Here is a 22751-nt window from a genome sequence, read left to right on the forward strand (position 1 = left end):
ACAGTTATGAAGTGGTGTACCTAAATTTAAATTAACCCTGAGTACCAGTTTCTTCTTCACATTCCTCCAAATTACAAATGCAGACCACACTACCTTAAATTTGGTTTTCTTATAGTAGCTAGGCTCTATTATGCGGTTAAGACATAGTTTGGCCTCACCCCTAATAACATCTCATAGATAGACGGGGCAGCAAAGTCTTCCGTCAGATCTTCATGTAATAATAGCACCCCCATATGTTGAAGTATGGCTATCCACTGGTATAATCGAAAGTTGGGCACTCCCCAACCACCTTGTGCTCTTGGCAGCATACACCACTTCAAAGCTCTCCGAGTGCGCCGATAACTCCACAAAAACCTCGGACACATTCTCTCAATCTGGGAGAAAAACGTAGAAGAAATAAGTAGCGGGATAGTCCGAAAAATATACAAGAATTTAGGAAAAATTAACATTTTCAGGACGTTACTACGCCCATACAAAGAAAGATGTAGATTATTAATCCGTTCCAGCGTCTTATTGGAGGAAGCAATGACTGGCTCTAGGATCAAAGGGAGAATATCCTCCACTGTTGGCGATATTTTAATCCCTAAATAAGTTACCACTGGTTCAAAGTTAATATTTTCTGGGCGACCGGCTACTGAATTAATCAATTGTGTTTTAGACACATTCAGTTTATAACCCGAAGCCCGTCCAAAAACCTTGGCTGCTTCAATAATCTCCGGTAAAGCACTACTGATATCTGATGTTGCAACTGCGATATCACTTGCGTATGCGAATATTTTGTGTACCTCATTATTTATCACAACCGGTTTAATTATTTCATTGCTCTCCATGGTGAGTATAAAAGGCTCAATATAAAGAGCGAATAGCAGGGGAGAACAAGGACAACCCTGCCTTGTCCCCCTCCCCATGGCTATGTTCCCAGACATCATGCCCAAAATGCGGATAGTAGCTGACGGATTAAGATATAACGTTTTTATGGCTGTAATTATCTCAGCGGGGAACCCCTTCCATGCTAGGACAGTATCTTTTTTCCCTTTTTTCCTAAAAACCACTATCGTCGCTTTAGACCAGGAATCCGGGGCAATACCAAAAAACGCCTGCTGACAAACCTCTAAAAGTTCGTTCTTCAATTCATTCCTAAAAATTTGGTAAAACTCCAATGGGATTTTATCAGGGCCCATAGCCTTCCCCAGCGCTAATCCTAATAAAGCAGACTCAACTTCTTCCCATACCAAGGGGGCAGATAATGTAGCTTTTTGCGTATCCGTCAAAACCCCAGATACCAGATCTTTCAAATATTCTCCCTCCTTATTTGATTGCGGATCTATTCCTTCTGTGCTGTATAAAGGTTGATAAAACCCTTGAAACGCTGCAAGGGCACCCTCCTTCGTTTCCTGCAATGTTCCATCTAAGTCTACAATCTTAGTAATCTCGTTATAGGCTGCTTTTTTCCTTAACCGTTTAGCCAGAGTTCGGCCAGTTTTCTCGCTGAATTCATATACCTCCTCTCTATGCTGTGCATATATTTCCGCAATATGATTCGCTATGTTGGCATATGCAGCTGTCCTTTTCTTAGTAAGATCCCTCTGAGCTCTAATCGGATCTAAACCAAGACCAATAACAGCAGCCAATTCTCTTTCAGCCAGTATTACTGAATCAAAATCCTCTTTATGTTTAGCCCATTCCTTTCTGCGTTTAGCATTGGCAAAGCTCAGTGTTTCTCCTCATACTACAGATTTTAAAGTGTCCCATACTATTCTCACATCGGCTGTCCCTTTATTAAAAGCCCAGAACTCACGAATTACCTTGTTCATAAATTGGTGATATTCTTCGTCCATTAATAGCTTCCTCTCAGGTCAGATCCCAACATGATCTGCACACTCACAGGGTTGTGGTCCGAAACCAGTTTGGGATGAATCTCAATACTAGCTCCCCCTAACAATATAGAGGATACAAAAAAATAGTCTAATCTAACAAATTTTGAATGAGGGGCAGAAAAAAAAGTAAATCCAGGGTAACTGAGATGTAATCTATTCCAGACGTCGTATAGCCCATGTTCTAAAATCAACCCCCTCAATGACTTAAAGACTTGTTTCTTTCTACCTTTATATACATTGCTTAACCTCATATCCATCTGGGCATCAATATGAATGTTGAAATCGCCACACATGACGACTGGCTGAGTCCATTGGGCCAATTCTATATTCAGATAATCCATCAATTCAAAGCCGTCTACATTGGGGCCGTATACATTACACACAGTAAACTTATTTTGAATAATTCTAAATTCACTGATTGCCCAACGCCCCCATTTATCTGATATTTAATACAAACACCTAAACCACGTTTCAAAAAAATCGCCACCCCCCTTTTGACCCCTGTTTGTTTAGAACACACTATTAATTCTAGCCCCAAAGTTTTTAAATAACCCCTATTGATCCATGAGATATGCTTTTTTTGTAGACATGGCAGATCGACATGCAGCAACGATACAATCCTAGCCAATACCCGCCTCTTATTAGGATCATTAATACCACATACATTCAGGGTACAAATCTTTGTTTCTTATCCATTTTCACTAGTACTAAAAATACGGATCAAAACATACATATAACATAGATAAATCTGGATTATGTCAAAAAGACCTTCAACACATAACATCAAACTAAGCATGGGCGGAAAATCCGTTTCGCTCGCGGATTTTGCGGATTTTCGGTAAATTCGCAATCCGCGAGATCCGCGAATCTCCCGCAAAATCCGCAAATCCGCGAGCAGCAGATTTTATGGCTTGCTCGCACTGTTCGCGTGAGTTCGCGGCTTGCCAGTACAACTTCGCACCCCGCAAGTAAGTGCTAAATTGCAGAAATACGATCTTAGCAAAACTGAAACTACTTACCAGGTTCAAAAGTTCAGGCTCATCATTAGTAGCCATTTCCTGTAGTGCTTCCTGAGGGGCCCCTCCAGAGTTCAGTTGCCAGTTGCAACTATTATGTGACCCTGCTCTGAACCTCAGAATAGTTACACATATGCCACAAAGGTCCTGAATTACAGCTAAGGGAGACAAGCAGGAGCCAGGCTGGAAGTTAAAATCCATTAATCAGCCCCTAATTCATTATTGTCAGTTGGGGCAGGGCAGGTGTTGTAACTAATTTTGCAACAATGAAAGCACTTAGCAAGTGCAAAAGATCACTAATCAGGAAGCACTAAGGAAGCAGGTGGCAGCTAAAAAAATATTCTGTGACACATTAATCAGCCCCAAATTAATTCAGGTCACTTGAGGCAGGGAAGGTGTGCTTTGCTTTGCCGAAAATAATGTACACTGGACAACCAGAGGGTGTGGTGATGAAACAGAGGGTGGCATGGGTGGGCCAGAGGGTGGCATGAGTAGTCAGAGAGTGGCAGTGGTGACAGAGAGTGGCAGTGATGAAGAAGAGTGTCCCAAACAGGCTGGACACGTAGAAACAACAAGTTCGCAAAACTTGCAACCCGACAGGTAAGTTCGCAAATTGCGAAATTGTAAAAACCCTCGCGAACTGGCAGAAACACGCGCGAACACACAAAAAAAAATTTCGCGGGAATTCGCGGATTTTGCGGATTGCGAGTTCGCAAATCCGCAAAATTCGCGAACGCGAGATTCGCAAAATTCGCCCATGCTTACATCAAACATGTTCCTTTCTTAAATGGGATCTCTTGTCTACTCTTAAATCTTTTAACTTGTGCCTTAACTGTTGCTGAGTTTACACCACCCCACACACCTCCACCAAGCTCCCACCACCTCATTCCTCCCTCCCCCCACCACCATCCCTACTCACACCCCTCCCTCCCACCCACCCTTCCCACCACATGAGGCCCAGGGGCTTTCAGTCCCTGCATTACATGGGGTACCGTGCTCCCCCCCAGGGCATATGGAAACACAAATCATACCTAGCTTCTGTACTAGAGACCCCAGAAAACTATGTATAGGGCAGCATTAACTGTCCCTTTCTATAGATTTTAGTGCCGGCGAATTGTTGCCATATCCACCAGCTAAGCTCGACTTATTTCTACAATGAACCCAAATATTCCTTTGCCTCTATTTCTGAGAAAAAAAATCTAGTCTGACCCTTGACTACTACTTTGAGTTTAGCTGGATTCTGCAGAAAAACAGTAGCCCCTTTGCTCTGAATACCAGGAATGAGCTGACGAAGATGCCAGCGTTTTGATACTGTAGCCTGACAAAAATCTGGTCTCACAAAAAAATGACACTCTTTAGCTACGCCCTTCTTGTCAGGTCTAGCAATATAACCTCTCTGGCTAAAAATTTGTTGAAGCAGACTAAGATCGCTCTTGGGCGTTCTTCTTCGCCTTGCCTCGGTTTCTTCACTGCAAATGGAAACCTATGAGCCCTTTGTATTTCTCTTAACCAGTCCCATGAGGTCAGCTCTGGAAAAGCCTCAGACAGCAGGTCCGCTCTGAATTTCCGCACGTCAGTCCCTTCTTTTTTCTACGGAATGCCTAGAAAGCACAGGTTGTTCCGACGTGCTTGATTCTCAAGCTCAGAGAGCTTGTTACTGATATCGTCCCGGTGAGCTTTAATGGCCTCAAGTTCAGTTTTTTGGGCTACTGCCTCGTCCTCTAATAACGCAATTCTGGCTTCAGCTTCCGTAACTCTGACCGTGGTGTCTGAACAAATTTTGATCACCCGACGCACTGCGTTTTTCACTTTACTGCATGTCGCTTGAGTCCTGGTATTTTCAGCTTTTATCTCCGCTCTATGTTTTATCATCGTTTTTTTTTTTAAGCCTTTATTAGATGTTAAAGCAGTATACACTACACACGGCCTTCGCCTACAACCTGAGAATTTCAGGCCGGCAGCCACGTAAAGATAGAGGGAGGGAGGGTGAAGGGAGGCACATACTGAACACAACATGGCAGGATGGTTAGACACAGCATGTCGCCAACAACCCTTTAGGGCCGGCCGCGTGAGAAATGAAGCACAGTCCGGTAGAGCATAAAACATAGCAGTAGGAGAAGGCAAACAGTATACCAGGAGAGTGCAAATGAGGCTTCTTTTGTCATTTTTTCCCAAAAACATAGAACTGGGAACAATCCCACCCGTTATGAACCACCATACCTTGTATGTGGATCAGAGGATGTAGGAGTGTGGCACCACAGAATACAGAAAAAAGAATACAGAGGCGATCTCCGCCAGAATAAGTGTGGTCCTCACCCCGGGAATGCTATTGGCTGACACAGGATAGGAGGGGAAGAGAGGAGGAGGGGGAGGGGGGGAGGGGGGGAAGATAGGGGGGGGGACATCACATCTATAAGTCTGCGAGTTCAGTAGAGTGCAGAGGTCATGTGTGTAACGCTACGTGTAACATAGTGGTGTCGCGAGGAACAGGGCGCCGCACTGGTAGAGGTCAGGCTGCGGAGCTGGGCATTGAGTATAGGAGGACTATCTATGAAGAGGAGGCGTAGGAGTACCGTGGGACAGGGAGGGGGGGGAGCGGGACAGGGCGCAGGGTACAGGCCGGCACGGACTCCGGAGCGCACTCCCAGGAGAAAGGAAAGAAGGGGAGAGGGCGGTGCAGTAGAAGCACGGCAGGGGCGAGGAGCAGGCCAGGGACAGGGGGAAGGAGAAGAGCACCTCAAGCATCAGGTTGGTCTTCGCTCTGGTGGCGGAGCAGATAGGCAGTGAGGGGCCTCCATATATCCTTGGGGCGTGATTTGTGCGGTAAGAGTTCAGAATAGTTGTGCAGGTGATCCTGCCAGGTAGACATCGTATGGAGCCAGACCTTGAATTTGGGGGCTCGTCCCCTGCCCCATCTACAGGCAACCTGGCGTTTGGCCAACAGAAGGCCTAGTGCAAAACATTTTTGTGTGCCTTCAGTGCCAGGACTGCGTGCCCCAGCAAGGCAGTTTTGGGACAGGGCTCCATACCGATCCCAACCATCTCAGATAAAGCTCCGAAAATGGCACGCCAATATTCCGCCACTGCAGGGCAAGCCCACACCAGGTGGAAGAAGTCAGCCCCTTCCGCTCCGCAACGGAGGCAGCGGTCTTTATTTCGGAGGCCAAGACGGAACAGTTTGGAAGGAGTGAAATAAGTATGGTGCAAGAATTTATAGTGGATTAAGCGCAAACGGGTATTACCAGTTACTGCGGTGGTGTGCGTGCAGCTTTCCTCCCATTGGTCGTCAGAGAGCGGCGCGTCAAGGTTCCCATCCCACTCGCTGCGGGCCTTGAGCGGGGGAGGCGATGGAGCAGGTTGAGCATGTTTATAAAGCATGGAGACCACGTGCTTAGGGGTTTCGGTTTGTAAGAGCGAATGTAAGGGGGGGGAGGGTTTCCGGCTCTTCAGGAAAGTTCGGGAGGACTGCTTTGACATTCTGCCTAAAACGGACATAAAGGAATGTGTCCATGACAGTGGGGAGGTTTTCCCAAAAAAACTGTGCCGAGGAGCGGAACTGCCCCTGGAGGAAAAGATCCCCCCAGGTATGAATCGCTAGCCTCTTGAGGAACTTGCGCCCTATCTCCTCCCCGGCTACGCTCAGTCTAGGGTCGTGAGCTAGGGGCATGCATGGTGAATTTAGAAAGGTAACCTCCATATGAGCCGCAATGCGACGCCAGGCCTGGACAGTGTAGTCCACAGTAGTAGGGTCCCGGTCGGTCGCACTAGGGTCGGTATAAAGGTACCCTGATGGTCGAATGGGACGCATATAACCATCCTCCACCGCTAGATGAGCCATGAAGGGAGGGGGATGAAGCCAGTATGCCACAAAGTGTGCCTGGGCACAGTCATAGTACCTCCAAAAGTCAGGAACATCAAACCCGCCTTGGTGATAGGGTAACTTCAGCGTCTTTAAACTGATCCTAGCCTGTTTGCCACCCCAGATCAGTCTCGACAGTTGGGAATCAAGGGTACAAAAGAAGTGGGCGCCTGGGCTATAAGGTATATTGATAAATAAGTAGAGCAACTTAGGAAGGACAACCATTTTTACAAGGGAAATGCGTCCTGCCATCGAGAGAGGGAGATGGATCCATTTAGTAATGTTGTCAGTAATTTTGTCCAGGACAGTGCCATAGTTAGCCCTAATGAGGGCCTCGCGATTACGGGAGACCACTACACCTAGGTATTTTAGTTCCTCGGATTCCCATATCAGAGGATAGTCCAGAGGGAATCGTGTGGTTTTATCAGTTAAGGGGAAGAGGGCAGACTTCGACCAGTTAATCTGAACTCCCGAGATAGCACCGAACTTAGTTATTTCCCGTAGCAGAGGGTTAAGGTTGTCCCGTGGCTTGTAGATATAGAGGGTGATGTCATCTGCATATAATGCGACTAGGAGCTGTAGTTCCGGATAAATCAGGGAGCGGTGGTTATGATGCTGTCGGAGTTTGGCGGCGAGCGGCTCAATGGCTATCGCGAAAGGGACGGGGAGAGGGGGCAACCTTGTCTGGTGCCTCTACGGATGGGAAAGGAGGCTGATCGTGCTCCATTGAGGAGGACAGAAGCGCGCGGCTCACCGTAAAGCAACTTAATCCAGTCGAGGAAGCTGTAAGGGATCCCCATGCGTTCAAGGAGGGCAAATAGGTAGTCCCACTCAAGGGAGTCAAACGCCTTGGTGGCGTCGAGAAATACCGCCGCAGATTCGCATCTGGGGTTAATGTTTTGTAGGACGGCCTGAAGGGTGCGTAAATTGTGGGAGGTCGCCCTATTGGGAACAAAACCCGCCTGGTCAGGAAGGACCAGGCGCTCCATTAGCAGGTTGAGGCGGGATGATAGTACCTTCGCTAGGATTTTGACATCCGTATTAAGGAGCGAGAGGGGCCTATAGGAGTCGCAGTGTTCAGGAGGCTTGCCTGGCTTCAATAGGGAAGTGATGAGTGCTTCATGCATGGACGAGGGCAAAAGGCCACCCTCAAGGGAGGCGTAATAAACCTGCTGGAGTATAGGAGCAAGGATATGAATATATGCTTTGTAGAAATCGACCGGTAGGCCATCGGAACCCGGCGATTTGCCCGACTTCATGGACATGATGGCGTCCGTAATTTCATCCACTTGTATGTGGTGTAGGAATTTTTGTTGGGAAGGACCAAGCCAGGCTATAGCAGTATCATCTAGGTAGGGACTCAGGTCAATAGGAACCGACCTATGAGAGGTGTAAAGAGAGGAATAATGTTTGGTAAGAATGCGGAGTTGCTCAGGCAGGTCTCGTTGCGGAGTGTGGTGTTCATCCAACAGGGTGGTGATATAGCCATTATACCTAGGGGGGCGTACAGCAGAGGCAAGAGCCCTACCGGGCCTATCTCCCTCCCCGAAGACCCGCGCTGTATGTTGCTTGCCGAGGAATTTGCATTCCCTATCCGCCGCCTCTGTATATTCTTTCAGTTTATCACGAAGGAGGGCATTAGAAGAATGGCCCCGGGACTCGCTCGCGCTAGTGCGCTCTAGCTCCCGCAATTCGGATTCAAGTTTGCGAAGTTCCCCCCATATGGATTTGAGTACACCACCCCCTTTAGAGATACACCACCCACGGACAGTGACCTTGAAGGCCTCCCACACTACAGTGAGATCAGATACCGACCCTACATTCCGGTCAAAGAAATCTTGAATGTCTCGTTCAAGGTCAGCACTGAAAGCAGAATCAGTAAGGTGTGAGGGGTTAAGGCACCAGCTGAGATACGGGGAGGTCGCAAGAGGGATGCGCAATGAAATGAGGACCGGGGAATGATCGGAGAATGTCCTTGAGAGGTGTGTGGCCTTGGCCAGCCAGGGGGAAAGGCCCGATGACAGGAACACATAGTCTAACCGCGCCCATGTGGAGTGTATTGCCGAGTGGTGAGTGCCCTGCTTAAGGGAAGGGTGTAGGTGTCGCCAAGAATCAATGAGGGAGTGATCGGTAAGCAAGGAAGAGAGGACGCGTTGAGTATGAGAGTAGTGCACCGTTAGTGGGTGAGAGCGGTCCATGCTCGGCCTGACGACGGCATTAAAGTCACCGCCTAGTATCACATGACATGTACCTAGGGTCTGAATTTTACCCCATAATGTGAGCAGCGATGAGGTGTCATCGACGTTAGGGCCATAGTAGCAGGCAAAAAGGACCGAATGGGAGTGTAGAGTCCCCCAGACCATGCAGTATCTTCCCCCGGGGTCTGCCTCCGTCCCCGCAGGAACAAACCTCAAACCCCGCCTGACCAGGATCGTAACACCCCTGGCATAGTTAGAGTAGGAGGAAAAAACCCTGCAGGAAGCCCAACGAGATGCAAAGTGAGAGGTGTTATCAGACAACAGATGCGTTTCTTGGAGCATAGCAATTGAGACCCCCTGCCTGTCCAGATATCCCAAGATTTGTCTCTTCTTTCTGGGGTTATTCAGACCCCTAACATTCCATGACACCAGCTGGAATTGAAGCGTAGGCGGCTCGGGTTCTACGTCACCCATTCATACAGATGCAGCATCATGTAGCATAACATCACACAGTTTAGGACCAAAGCATTTTCAATGACGAACATAGCATACACTTCACGTAGCCAACCCCCCCACGGACCTCCCAGGGACAACAAATCCAAAATGACAAGGCATTCAGAAGTGGAACAATACCCATTCCCACCCACACCGGCAACCCCAACTGGCCGGGAATTCAACCCCCACCCGGTTCCCCAAAACTCATACCAAGTACTCCCTAAACAGAGTAGAACACAAATACCACCTCCCAGGAGGGAGGAGGGTCTCAGGGGCACGCCCATATGAGGGGCCGGAACTAAGGGTCCGTCCGAGTATGCAACATGTTGGAACATTTCCCCACCCACACCGGCAACCCCAATCCGCCAGGTATTCAGAACCCCCCCACCCAAAGTCATCCCTCCCACTCCCCAACTTAGAAACAGAAGTAAAGACAAAGTCTCCCCTATTCTGCTAGCAGAAGGGGTATTTGGGGGTTCGCCCATCGGGGGTCAGTTCTAGGGGCCGCCCAACCTGTCATCCACCCCCCTACTTGCACCCACTCGGAGCCAGGTATGTTCCTGTACTCACTACGTGGGACGGAGGTGGGTGATCGAGCACCAGAGGTCAATGAATCCGGGTTATACAATTACTTGAAAATGTACCTCACCAGGTTACTGAAGTCGTGCTCGTTTATACTCATCTTGGACATGACAGACGCCACGGCTACAGTTCAGTCTTGATGGTTCATAGGCGATGTGGATCTGGAGCGTTGTCTTTCAGCACTTCCCCTATCCTTGTTTTTCCTGTGCTGCTTGAGGAAATCTTCCACCTGTTGAGGATTTTGAAAGAAGAGTTGTTTGCCTTGGTAGGTGATTTTTAGTTTCGCCGGGTATAGCATGGCGTATGGCATCTCTTGTTCCTGAAGTTTTTTCTTCACTCCTGCGAATTTCTTTCTAGCCTCCTGTACAGTCGGGGTGAAGTCAGGGAAGAAGGAGAGCGTAGTATTGCAGTATCTTACAGTGCCGACCTCTCTTGCCCGTCTAAGCACCGCGTCTCGGTCCCTATAGTTTAGGAATCTCGCGATGATGGGGCGCGGAGGGGCCCCTGGCTTAGGGCGCGCGGCTAGGGACCTGTGGGCACGCTCGACTATTAGGTGCGGGGAGAAAGATTCCTTACCAAAGAGTTCGGTGACCAGATTTTCGATAAATACCTCCATTCTCCCTGTGTTTGTGGTCTCCGCCAGACCCATGACGCGAATGTTGTTGCGGCGGGACCTCGCTTCCAAATCCTCGTTCTTTTCGGCTATGACTCTTAGGAGCCTATCCATTTGGGACACATGTCTGCTGTTCGAGGTACCCCCATCTTCCAGTACAGAGATCCTGTCCTCCGCATCTTTGATTCTGGTGTCGTGGCTTTCCAGCTTTGTGACCACGCTATCCATGCGAGTGTTGATGTTGTCAATCTTGGAGTCAATATTTGATAGACTTTGTTGCATGCTAATCAGCAAGGTTTTCCAGTCCTCGTCTGGGGGACCGCCGGCGTTGGGACTGCCCTCCGGGTCTTGTGTACTCTTGGGGTTTCTTTTAGTCTCAAATGGTATCTTAGATTGTTTGGCATCGCTGCGCCCCATGTCGCGTCTTGGCGTTCGCGAGGCCGATGTGGCGGCCGAGGCCAGGGTGTAGTGAGGAAGGTGTTGGTCCAGCGACCGGAGAACAGTGGAGCTTAGGGCGTAGTGCGAGTCTGGAGTGCCCCTTTTGGCGCTGTTAGTGGCAGCAATCGCAGATATGCAGGCGGACACAACAGGTCAGACCGGTCGTCCCCTCTGGCTGTAAACCGGGCAAGGAAAGGCCGTGATCCCAAATGTGGCGTGTGATGACACTTTTCGCTGTGAGCTAAGGTAGGGTGCAGTCAGTATCTTCCAGGTCACGGAGGCAGCCAATGGTCACTGAGGGGAAGGCAATGTCACATCTGGCATGAGGCGATGCTTACATGGGGGGGGGAGTGATTCTGCCGTTAGTTGCGGCCACCGGCAATCCGCGGCTTCAGTGTCTTTCAGTTAAGCCCTCAGGTGATCAGGGGCGGCTTATGCACCAGCTGTCTGTGGCCTGCTGGTACCTCTCTTACAACACTCGTCCAGGCAGAAGGACAGAAGGCAGGCCGGGCTCTGGGTTTACCCTTTCGGAGGACGCGCCCTGCTATGTGACGTCAGGAGGGGAAGCAGTTTCACGGCCCCCCAGGCAGGCCCCAGAGGTGAGGAGGTAAGCCGTGCCAGAGGTGTACAGCAATCGGTTTGCAATTGGGGCCACGGCACTATCCAGCCACCTCAGCACCAGGAATGTTGTGGCATGGAGCAGGCTCGGCACCTTGAGTCAGTGGGGGGGCAGTTCTCAACGTCCGCCAGGCCGCACTCGCACCCTCCGCCAATCGGGTCCGTCGCCCCGGTTGCAGGTGCAGTTTCCTCCCGACGGGTAAAGCCTTAGGCCCCCAGGTCACAGGATGAGCAGGTGAGTGTACGCCAGCAGTTGTTGGGAGGCGGGAAGGCCGCAGCTGAAGAGCGGGTAGGCCCCGACGTCAGTTTCGACAGAGTGTTGAACAGGCCGCTTCTCGTGAACGGTGAGCTGTGGGGAGGTCGCGGCTAAGAGGCGGACGGGCCAGGCAGCCGGGCGCAGTCGGCTAGGGTGCTTGGGATCAATATGGCAGGCAATGTCCTTGACTGTGTGGCAGGGCGCCAGCCGGTATATATTCCCGGTGTCAGGTCGGGTAGGCCTCGCAGCAGTTCCCGCCGAGGGGTTTGAAGATCGCGCTATACGTTTATCGCCTCGACCAAGGCAGGGCTCACCTTGCAGACACAGGGGTTTTCTCGACGCTATGTAGTTCCCTCAGGGAGTCCACCAGTGCCAGCAGTGTCCGCGAGGAGTTGGAAGCGCAGTCCCGACTAGGCCTCAGAGCCACGGAGTTTCCTGGCGCGCTGAGCCGACCGGTCGGCAGATCGGGGTCCAGCACTGCAGTCCGCCCCCAGGAAACCGGACGATATCTCCGCTTCCACTCTGGCGATTAGCACGATGTTACCACCGCTGAGATCAGGGGACTGTCACGATCCCAGTTCCGAGGTGTCCGGGCAGTTTTTCCCGGTCAGGATGGTCTGGAGGATGAGTCAAAGGCTCGATCTGACAAGAGCCTCACTACAGTGCGGCCATCTTGGTTTGGCGCCACCTAGCCCCAACTTCATCATCGTTTCGTAGATAGTAGCAAGTGTAATCTCCTGCGGTCTATTCAGTGTCTCTTCCTGTAAGGGTTGTGAAGTTTCGAGTAAGACAGCTTCTGGGGGGCTTTCATTATTCCCTAGATTTGTCTTCTCCTTATGGGATTTTTTACGTTGGCTCCCTGTTTTCCTTACTCTTCTCACTGTAACATCACTCATTGGGGAAGCGGTGTTTGGTGTTATTTCAATCTTCGAGCTACTCCCCTCTCTATAGTCCTGCCAGTCCTTACTGATATTTGTACTCTCATCCGAAGAGGGGTCAGACAGAGAATAAAAATTATCAATCGCTTCCTGTGATCCCATAATATCTTGTCTAGCATTGCCGCCACTTAATACCAAGAGTCTATCAGACACAAGATTGTCCAAACTGCCGAACGCTACTTGCTTGGGGCTCAGAGCTAGATCGTCCATAATACCTTTCTCAAGACTTAAGGAATCCGCCACCATTGATCTCTGCAGAGGCAAAGAATAGCCTGGGTTCATATCACCTTCAGGTACATAATTTATCCCTCGCTTCTCCATGTATTCTGGGGAGGGTATTTTCAACATTCAATATCCCATCAGGAGTTTCACTTGTAACCCCTTCTGCAGAGCCTTCCACAGACAATTGTGCAGCCCCCCTTGCGATTTGCCGTTCAAACAACGCGTGTTTGCTCCTTGTTTTGCAGCTCGCATAGCCGGCTTGTCGACAAGGTCACCCCCTTTTTAGCTTTTGGTATTGCCCCCTGCTGCAGTTTACGGGACTCACCCTGCGGCATCTCACTTGCAGAAGCGTCCTCGATAGCGGGCTGTTCTTTGCCTTTTTCACTGTGGGTCACGACTTTTGTCAGCATGGCTTTCTTTGTCTTTCGGGAGCCTCCACGTCCGCGCACGACACCAAACTGGAAGCCAAACTGAAAGCTAAAGAAGAATGGTAGGCGCCACGCCAATATGCCCTGCCAAAAAAGGAGGAATCCCGCCGTCATCCGGATGCCGTCGATATGCTCCACTCAAGCCTCTGCAGGTGTGTGTGAGGCAGGCAGGAAAGCAAACGCGGATTGCAGGGAAAAGCGGGTGCTCCGGTAAGCGTTTCTGATTTTTACAGCCAGCTACAATTTCAGGCGTTTTATTTATTCCGCTTTTCGCCGAATACACAGTTCATGCCCACACTAAATCTCCATCTGCTGCATCCAAGATTTTAAGTAAAATTTTCCATATATGCCCGGGGTCAGAGACGCTGTAAACCATTCGCCGCTGGGAGCGAGGACTGAGCTGTTCACACAGCCCATGCCACGGACGCCATCTTGCCTCTGTTTCAGACTACCTCGATTCGATTGAAAACAAAACAATGTATCTCTTACAAAGCTCATCCTAGTGGCAAAATAGTCCTTCATGCATGGAGGGTGAAGAATACTCCCAGGCAGCCAATGAAACAAGCATTGGCATGGACAATGGGTCTCGTATTTGGGACCTTATAAGTATTTACATATGCTGCACAATATCCTTGGTGCAAAAACACCAACTGTTGCATAGCTAAACACTTGTGAGATCCCAAGGGCAGGACCTATTGGTTATGCCAATGCTTTTTTTCTGTTTCCTTCCGGATTTCAGAAGTGGCAAGCAATGAAAATGACATCTTAGCTATGAGTTAAGACTCGTCATTAATACCTATGATAGCATTCTCATCACTTACGGGGTTTGAAAGCAATTACATTAAATACAGTTATCATGTAATCAGCTGCATAATTCTATATTCTATTACCATCTGATGGAAAAATCAAATGCTGGGTGGAAACATATGATTGAATGCAGAGCCGGCCTTTGCTCAGAGCATGCCCTGGGCAAAATCAAATTTGGCGTTGTCCCATTCACCCTCTTCCGCTGTCGTGGTGCAAAATGCGAGTGGTCTGGGCATTTCCCCTACCACTCGCATTTTGCACCAAGACAGTGGAAGATGAAGGAAAGACATCAGAAGAAAAGCAGTCAAAAGGCAGACAAGGGCACCAGCAGCCTGCAGAAATAGTTTTTTTTCCCTTTTTGCTTTAGTTCCAACTATTTTATTGGTATTTAAAAGCAATATACAGGCTTTCAAATGTTACATTGTCCTTTCAAGGGTTAGAAAGAAAAAATACCACAATACATAAGTAATAGAAGGAGAATCTGCAGTGAAAAACATGAGAGTTATCAAACAGTCTTAGGGTATACAATATAGATCCACCTACATCGAGATTATATTTATTACCTCTGTGAATAATCAACCTTGGGGAAGTAAGTTTCCCTAAGACAAATACACTTTTATTTGAAGCTAGGTCAGAAAAGGACTGCTGCAGGCACCTCCTGCGCCCCTCTAATGGACGGCGGCCTGGTTGTGGGCCCAGCTCACACATGCTGATTGGATTTAGTATCAAATAAGCAATTGGTTTAGAAATGGTTATGTAAAGACAAAAACATAAAAAGCTATGTGACCTTGTTGACTTATCTTTGTGTTTCATTGATGCGTTTGAGTTGAAGCGTTACTCGCTTTAACCAAGTTCCTCATGGACCTTTACCTTCCTATGGATGTTATTTTTAGTTTTGAGACCAAACAGAATGTTGTACTTGCCTTTAAAATATTTCAATTTTGCTTGCATCTTGGTTTTTGGTTCTATTACATTCTTTGTGTCCAGACTCACTAATGAAATTAAATGTGAGAATAGACGTCCAAACGCTTATATTGCGTTACAAAACTATTAGCAAGAAAACATGGCGGGCCATTAGCAGCAATGTAGGATTGCTTAAAAACATGTGTCGCGCAACCTGAGCCTATCACCCCAAAACACTCTGTTAAAGCCAGGTTGGACTATATGCCCATTAATAGCTGCAGATCACATCTCAGGTGTAATAACATTCATCAGTACAAACTGTAATCTGAAACTTGTAATAATCGGAAAGAAATGTTGCTGCATCTCTCTTAGTAAAATATCGCTCTTCATTTTCATCTCACCGTTGGCTCAAACATGATTGAGGACTTGCTGTTTTGATACATTTTGACCACTGAAAAGTCTTGAATGGCTGCGTTTACTTTGCAAGGAGGGGTAAAACCGGTATTACTACTTTCAATATATGTTGATTTTATTTTCAATGCATTATAAAGATATATATCTGAATGGCACTGTGGTAACATAGCATACATTAAAATAAAAATATCTACTATCATAAAACCCACTTGCATTATATTTTACTGTAGTGTACCACAGAAGACAGCCTCTAGTGAAAAACAGAGTTATGCTGGTGGGAAGACCATATATTCAAGATTACACAATACAACCCTAACATTGGGGAGGTTTACATTATTAATAACTTTAATTCAATATAACGCTTCAGAGTGCTCTTCTGCTGTAAATAAATTTTTTTTTAGCATTTCTCAATTTAATGGCAGTCAGAATTGCCCCCTCAGATGGAAGAAAGGGTGAGGTGGCCTGCCTGAGATATGAAGTCATTGCTTGCATTTCGCAGCAGCTGTAAGCTGTGCAAATGAACCAACCCAGACCACTTGCCGGATTATTTATATATCTGCATAGTAACCACGTGACACAACGTAGCATTGTTATTTATTATTTTAGTGTTCTGAAACACAATTTTATTTCTGCATAAATTAAAAATTCTGTCGGAAACTTTGTGGTTCAGGAGTGACAGAAAGGCAGAATTATTGTGGGATTGAGTTAGGACTTTAAGATGGTACGTTTTTTTTGTTGTATAGCAAGTGAGTACACAGCTAGAGTTTCGGACAGGCTTATAGGCTAAAGTTATAATTTGTCTCATCTTTAGTCAAATAAATGATTCAGTCAATCAACTGGGAATCTGCTGGTGTGTAATTCCACATGGGTGCCAACAAGGTTTACCCAAAAGAAGCCCTCTGGTAAAGTTTGAGAAAATGAAGAAGCTGTTGTTGCTGTGAGAGAAGAGAGAGAAAGAGAGAGGAGAGAGAGAGAGAGAGAGAGAGAGAGAGAGAGAGAGAGAGAGAGAGAGAGAGAGAGAGAGAGAGAGAGAGAGAGGGCATGGGCAGAGAGAGATAAGAGAGAGAAGTAGAGAATATGAGATGGAAAGAGACGGAGGTGACTGTGATGGACAGTGAGGGGGAACTAGAAAGAGAATAAATGATGGAAACAGAGAGAAAGAGGGTGTAGAGGGGAGAGGAGAAGGAGAGAGAAAGGCCGTGGGCAAAAAGTTATAGATTGACAGAGAGAGGAGCTAGAGGAAAAGAGAAAACGAATGTGAGAGAGAGAGAGAGAGAGAGAGCGACAAATAGAGAGTAGAAGAGAGGAGAGGAATTCCACTGGTGATCAAAGTCCTTCACATACCCGAGGCTGGGAAGCATGCTCCCAGTGGAACTGGAGGAACCTAGGAAACATGACCCACATCTGCAGCCGGATTTAAATAAACAAGATATACCACCCGCTGAGAAACTCAAACACCGACATTTAGGATCAGGCCCCTGCTGAATATTTGCTGATGGTGCAGAATCCAAAGACAACCAAATACAGGTTCAGCCATCAGTCTACAGATGTAGAGAGGGCGATGCAGAATGCTGGCAAGACCTGGGGTTTTTTGTTGAAAACGAGAATCACTACATTACCTCATACACTGCCCTGGCTATGTTAAAAATAATCAAGGCCTACGGGCAATACTCCGACAAATAACTGATTCCATAATGAGGAGTCTCAAGCCGATACTGAAGTTTTTTGACTCCAAAGTTCAGCAGCTTATTGTACAGGCCACGATCCTTTCTCGCCTGGATTACGCCAGTGTTTTATTTCTGGGCGCTAATAAAGCGGAGATAGCGCGACTACGAGTTCAGAACTCAGCAGCAAGATCTCTGGTGGGTCTTCGCCGCAGATGCTCTGTTAGAGCCACTATCAGAAAGCTGCACTGGCTTCCTATTGAATCCCGCATTCAGTTTAAAACTCTTACCCTGGCATTCAAGATCCTTAAATCCATGTGCCCAGAACTTCTGCGCCCGCTTCTGACACCTTATGTGCCTCAGCGCAGTTTGCGCTCATTAGGTCAACATCTTGTGACCGTACCCCGCACAAAGCTCTGTCGTATTGGCGGTCGCTCCTTCAGGGTGCTGGGAGCTAAGCTTTGGAACTCCCTGCCAATGAACATTCGCTCTATGGAGAACCTGTCTGCCTTCCGGAAAGCCGTTAAGACCCATCTGTTTCCCCCTCCTTAGGACTGCCTGTCCCAGTTCTTTCACCTCTATTGGTACTGCACTTGTTGATCCTCAGCGCCGGGACGCCTCTTTGCTGGGGCAGCTGTCGCGCTTACACAAACTGTTAACATAACATAACATAACATAAAGGTTTGCACCTTGTCGGCATTGGAGGTTGGAAAGCACTAACAAATAACGTGTCATGGCGACGAAGCATTATTGAAGTGAGGAACAGCGGAATGGAAAATCAAGGCATAGGAAACTGATGGGTGGGGAGACCAAGCTTTAAAAGAAGAGGGCATGAAGTGAAGAATCAGAAACAAGAAGTGATAGAGAGAAGAGAATGAGAACTATTGAGAAAGAGTGGGAAGCAGAAATAGCTGACGAATGAGGGACTACAGGTGAAAAATGAGAGGCATAAATTTAAAGAGGGGTTGTCATGGAGAGAGATATGGGTCAGAAGCAAAGAAAGAGGCAGAATAAGGGAATAGCGAGATAGCATGTCAGACAGAGAGAAACAAGATAAAGCTGGCAGAGACAGCCAAGCTAGCGAAAATGCGATGGCACGGACAGAAAATCGGAAACAACTACATGCTAAAAGAACATTTTAAAAAAGCACGCGAGTGGTGCGTGCGCGACGGCAAAAGTATTGTGAAAGCAGTCTGGCGAGTACTGTACGATGTGCGCACACCATGACGAGAGAGGAAAGCCGGATGGCTCTTCTGCTCGTCATTTTGCGCGTAACCGCACGCTTTATGCCAGCATAAAAGCATAAAAGCTTTGGTAGAACTTTTAAAAGCCCACACACTAAATGTCTCGTAATATGCGCTGGCTCAGGCAAGACCTAAAGAAGCAGAGAGCAGCACACCCCAGTAGGCTGATCTAATATGTGGTTACCATGGCTCATGGTTTCTTAGCCAAATAAGCCAATGGCTGAATTATACGGATCCAAAGTCCCTTAGAGTGTGTATTAAATACAATTTATTCTCTATGAATAATGAAAACACCATTACTCGTTAAATGTAGAAATGAAGCAAATCTAATTCCATCCTTCACATTTGAAAAATGAAAAACGTATTTTATGTACATCTAATTATGAAAACAAGGTAAAACAATTGTGACATCAGTTTGTGTCATGCTTTATCATGGTACAAATACTGTTTCATCTACCAAAGTGATGAAAATGGACAAGCCATATTTTTGCCTGATGCCTGATGCAATGTATCTGGAAGTCATCCTCAACTCTGCACCACTGTTACTGAATCATTATATAGTACAAATCTGGAAAGCATAAATTCTGTTCACAAAATCTATGAGTGGCTACAGGAAGCTTTTGACATCCTGATACCACTCACAACCACACAACGGAACAAATGAAAAAAAGCGCCTTGGAGAAACATAGAAATAAAAGACTTAAAGCAACAAATTAGAAAGCTGCAACGTACCTGGCTCAAAACAAACGCCAAACAAGATACACTTCACCTACAGAAAATTAACAGATTATACAAGTCTGCTATCAAAAAAGCTAAGAAAAGGTACTATTCAGACAGAATTCAAAACACTAAATGTGCAAATAAAGAATTCTATAAAATACTCAATGAATTTCGTAAACCAAATTGCCTAGAAGGAACTCATCCTGTTACTCAAGATTTCACAGACAAACTGGCAAATCATTACACGGGCAAAGTAGACACATTGGAATCGTACTTAAAACAGAAACAAAGCACCAGCACTAACCCTTGTACAAAACAACAATCCAAAAATGCTCTAATCAAGCCTTTCCGTTCCTTCCAACACATCTCACACAATGAATTTATGGACCTGGTCAAAGCAAGCAGGCCTGCCGGCAGCCCTTCTAACCCCAGTCCGCCACAAACTTTCAAGACAATTCTTTTAACAACCTCTGCTGCCACTCCAGTAAGAAGAATCATCAACGATTCCTTAACTACTGGAATATTTCCAGGAGAACTCAAAAAAGTCATGCATACGCCCTTTACTAAAGAAAACAAACTTGGACCCGCTGAACCCTGACACTTACAGACCCATTACAAATGGACCGTTCCTGGGCAAACTGATAGAAAGAGCAGCGTTCGTCCAGATGTCACAATTCATTGAAGAGAATGACATACTTTCAGACTTCCAAACAGGAGTCCGTCAGGGAAGAGGCACTGAATCTGCCCTCCTTGCCATCTGGGATGACTTAAAGAATATAGTTGACCGCAACGGGGTTGCTGTGCTACTCCTCTTGGACCTCTCAGCTGCCTTTGACACGGTTGACCATGACACTCTGAAACAAAGACTCTATGAAGCCGGCATAGAGGGAACTGCTTTAGACTGTATAGCGTCCTACCTTCGAAACAGAACTAATGTCATCCATACCCCACCTTTCTCGTCCAAACCATACTCCACAAAAGCTGGGGTCCCTCAAGGTTCTATCATCTCGCCAATGCTTTTCAACATCTACATGAAGTCATTACCAGTACTGATCAATAAATTTCACCTCACGTGCTATAACTATGCAGATGACACGCAAATACTCCTTCAACTGGAATGCCCCAAGACATTGGAAAATCACCAATTTTAAGCTGCCTCAGAGCCGTGGATCAATGGATGACCTGGAGCCATCTCAAATTGAATGCTTCAAAAACTGAAATACTCACGTGTGGTGATTGGAAAACATTACAGACCGCTTGCCGCATGGCCTGATGAACTGGGATCACTGCCTAAAGTATCGAAGGAAGTAAGAAACCTCGGAATGACCATGGAATCCAAGCTGTCGATGAATGCCCAAGTGGATAAACTAGCAAGATCAAGCTTTGCTACTATAAAGACGCTGCAACAAATTTTCCCTCATTTGGGATTTCCACACAAAGTCCAAGCTACCATCTCCCTTGTTCTGTCCAAACTCGATTACGGCAATAGCCTCTACCACGGATCACCTTTAACGACCATGAAAAGACAACAACGGATCCAGAACTCGGCTGCCAGGCTACTCTTGCATATCAAACGGCGAGACCACATCTCCCCAGCCTTGAAAGCCCTGCATTGGTTACCAGTTGCCAGAAGATCCACGTTCAAGCTGCTTTGTATCACCCACAAAGCAATACATGGAATGGGACCGCTGTTCATCAGGAATAAAATCACCAAACACATTCAACAAAGGAACCTTCGCTCTAAAGGAGCATCTCGCCTCAAAATCCCACCATACAAGAAAAAAACCATGGGTGGCACATCCTTCTCTGTTCAAGCAGCCAAACTATGGAACTCTTTACCCCCAACATAAGGTCCACCAACAACCACCTTATCTTCAGAAAACTACTCAAGATTTGGCTCTTCCCCACATAAGCACCATACGCAAACAGAAATTTACGGCATATCCCTCTGTATACAAGCTTTTTTTTCACTATAGATATGCACCAATCTTTGTTTATTACTTTGTATAAACATGTAAAATAATTATGTGTTGAGAGAAAAAATAATAATAATAAATAAAAATCATCTTTGATCTACATGTACATACTTCCATTGTGCATCTATGTACCTTCCATGTACTTGGATCTGTGTGTCTGTTACTTTTCTCCTGAAAAAGCATATCCAATGCACTACCCTATTCCTCATACTGTGCCTCTATTAATATCTTTAATCTACATATACTTTACCTCCTTTATGTATCTATATACTTTCAATGTAATTATGTATCTATATATTTATCACTTTCTTCTAATTTAGCATTTCCAATGCACTACCCTATTTCTCAGCCTATACTTCGCTCAATATATCTTCTAGCCCAACCTTCTGACTCATCTCAAACTTCTTCTACTACTCCTTCCAATGCACTACCCTATTTCTCATCCTATGCATCTATCAATATATCCTCTAAAACTACTATCTCATTTATCCCAAACCCCATGCCACTACTATGATTGCCAAAATAACCCTTTCCAGACTCTCTCCTACTCTACCCCTCCTTGCATCATCTGACACCTCTTTTTCTATACCGATCCCCTAAAACAAACCTTTCTAAACTCTTTCCTCGGAGTCCTCCCCTCCAAAACTCATTTTTACTCATCCAAAAGCCTCCTCCTATTGCTAAGACCTAAAAAAAACTTTTTTTTAAAAGACTCACTCTTTTATCCCTCCACTATCCTTTTCAATTGAAATTAAGACTAACATGTTCACTTCTCAAATTCCATATTAAACTATACTAATATACTACCCAAATAACTGAATAACATATCCACTACTCAAATTACTTCATATTTTTTTTACTATACTAATTTTCAACAGTAATCCTTTATGGGTTCCGGAGTGGCGTGCTACTCGCAAGAAAAGTGATTCAACACCCAACAGGGATAACAAGTGCTATATGAATGCAAATCTTTCTTCCCCTTTTATCCCTCCACTATCTTTCTCACTCCAAGTAACTGACTAATATCCACCACTGAAATTACTTCATATTTCACCATATTAATTCACCACTAATCCTTTGTAGGCTTCCTGAATAGCGTGCGCCAACAAGCGCTATATAAATACAAACCTTTGTCCTCCTCTATCCTTCTGCTATTATTCCAAATCCAAATAACTGACTAACCTATCCACCACTTAAAATGTACTTGCATGTTTCACTATACTAATTCAACACTAATCATCTATGGGTCCGGGAGTAGCGTGCTACTCGCCGAAAAAGCGATTTGACGCCTCGTCAGGGGTAGTAAGCGCTATATAAATGCAACTAGCAGCCCGCCCCGACGTTCTCCGGGGCAGAAGGGGGCTGGGGGCAGCACCGCTGCATGAGACGTGCAGCAGAGCGGCCAGCAGCGGGAGCAGCAGAACGTACTTTCCAGCATCACGTGCGCAGGGTGTTGTTTCCTTGCCCCCGTTTCCTTGCTCCT

This window comes from Lissotriton vulgaris, chromosome 1_1 (genome assembly GCF_964263255.1).
Source record: "Lissotriton vulgaris chromosome 1_1, aLisVul1.2, whole genome shotgun sequence".
NCBI lineage: Eukaryota > Metazoa > Chordata > Amphibia > Caudata > Salamandridae > Lissotriton > Lissotriton vulgaris.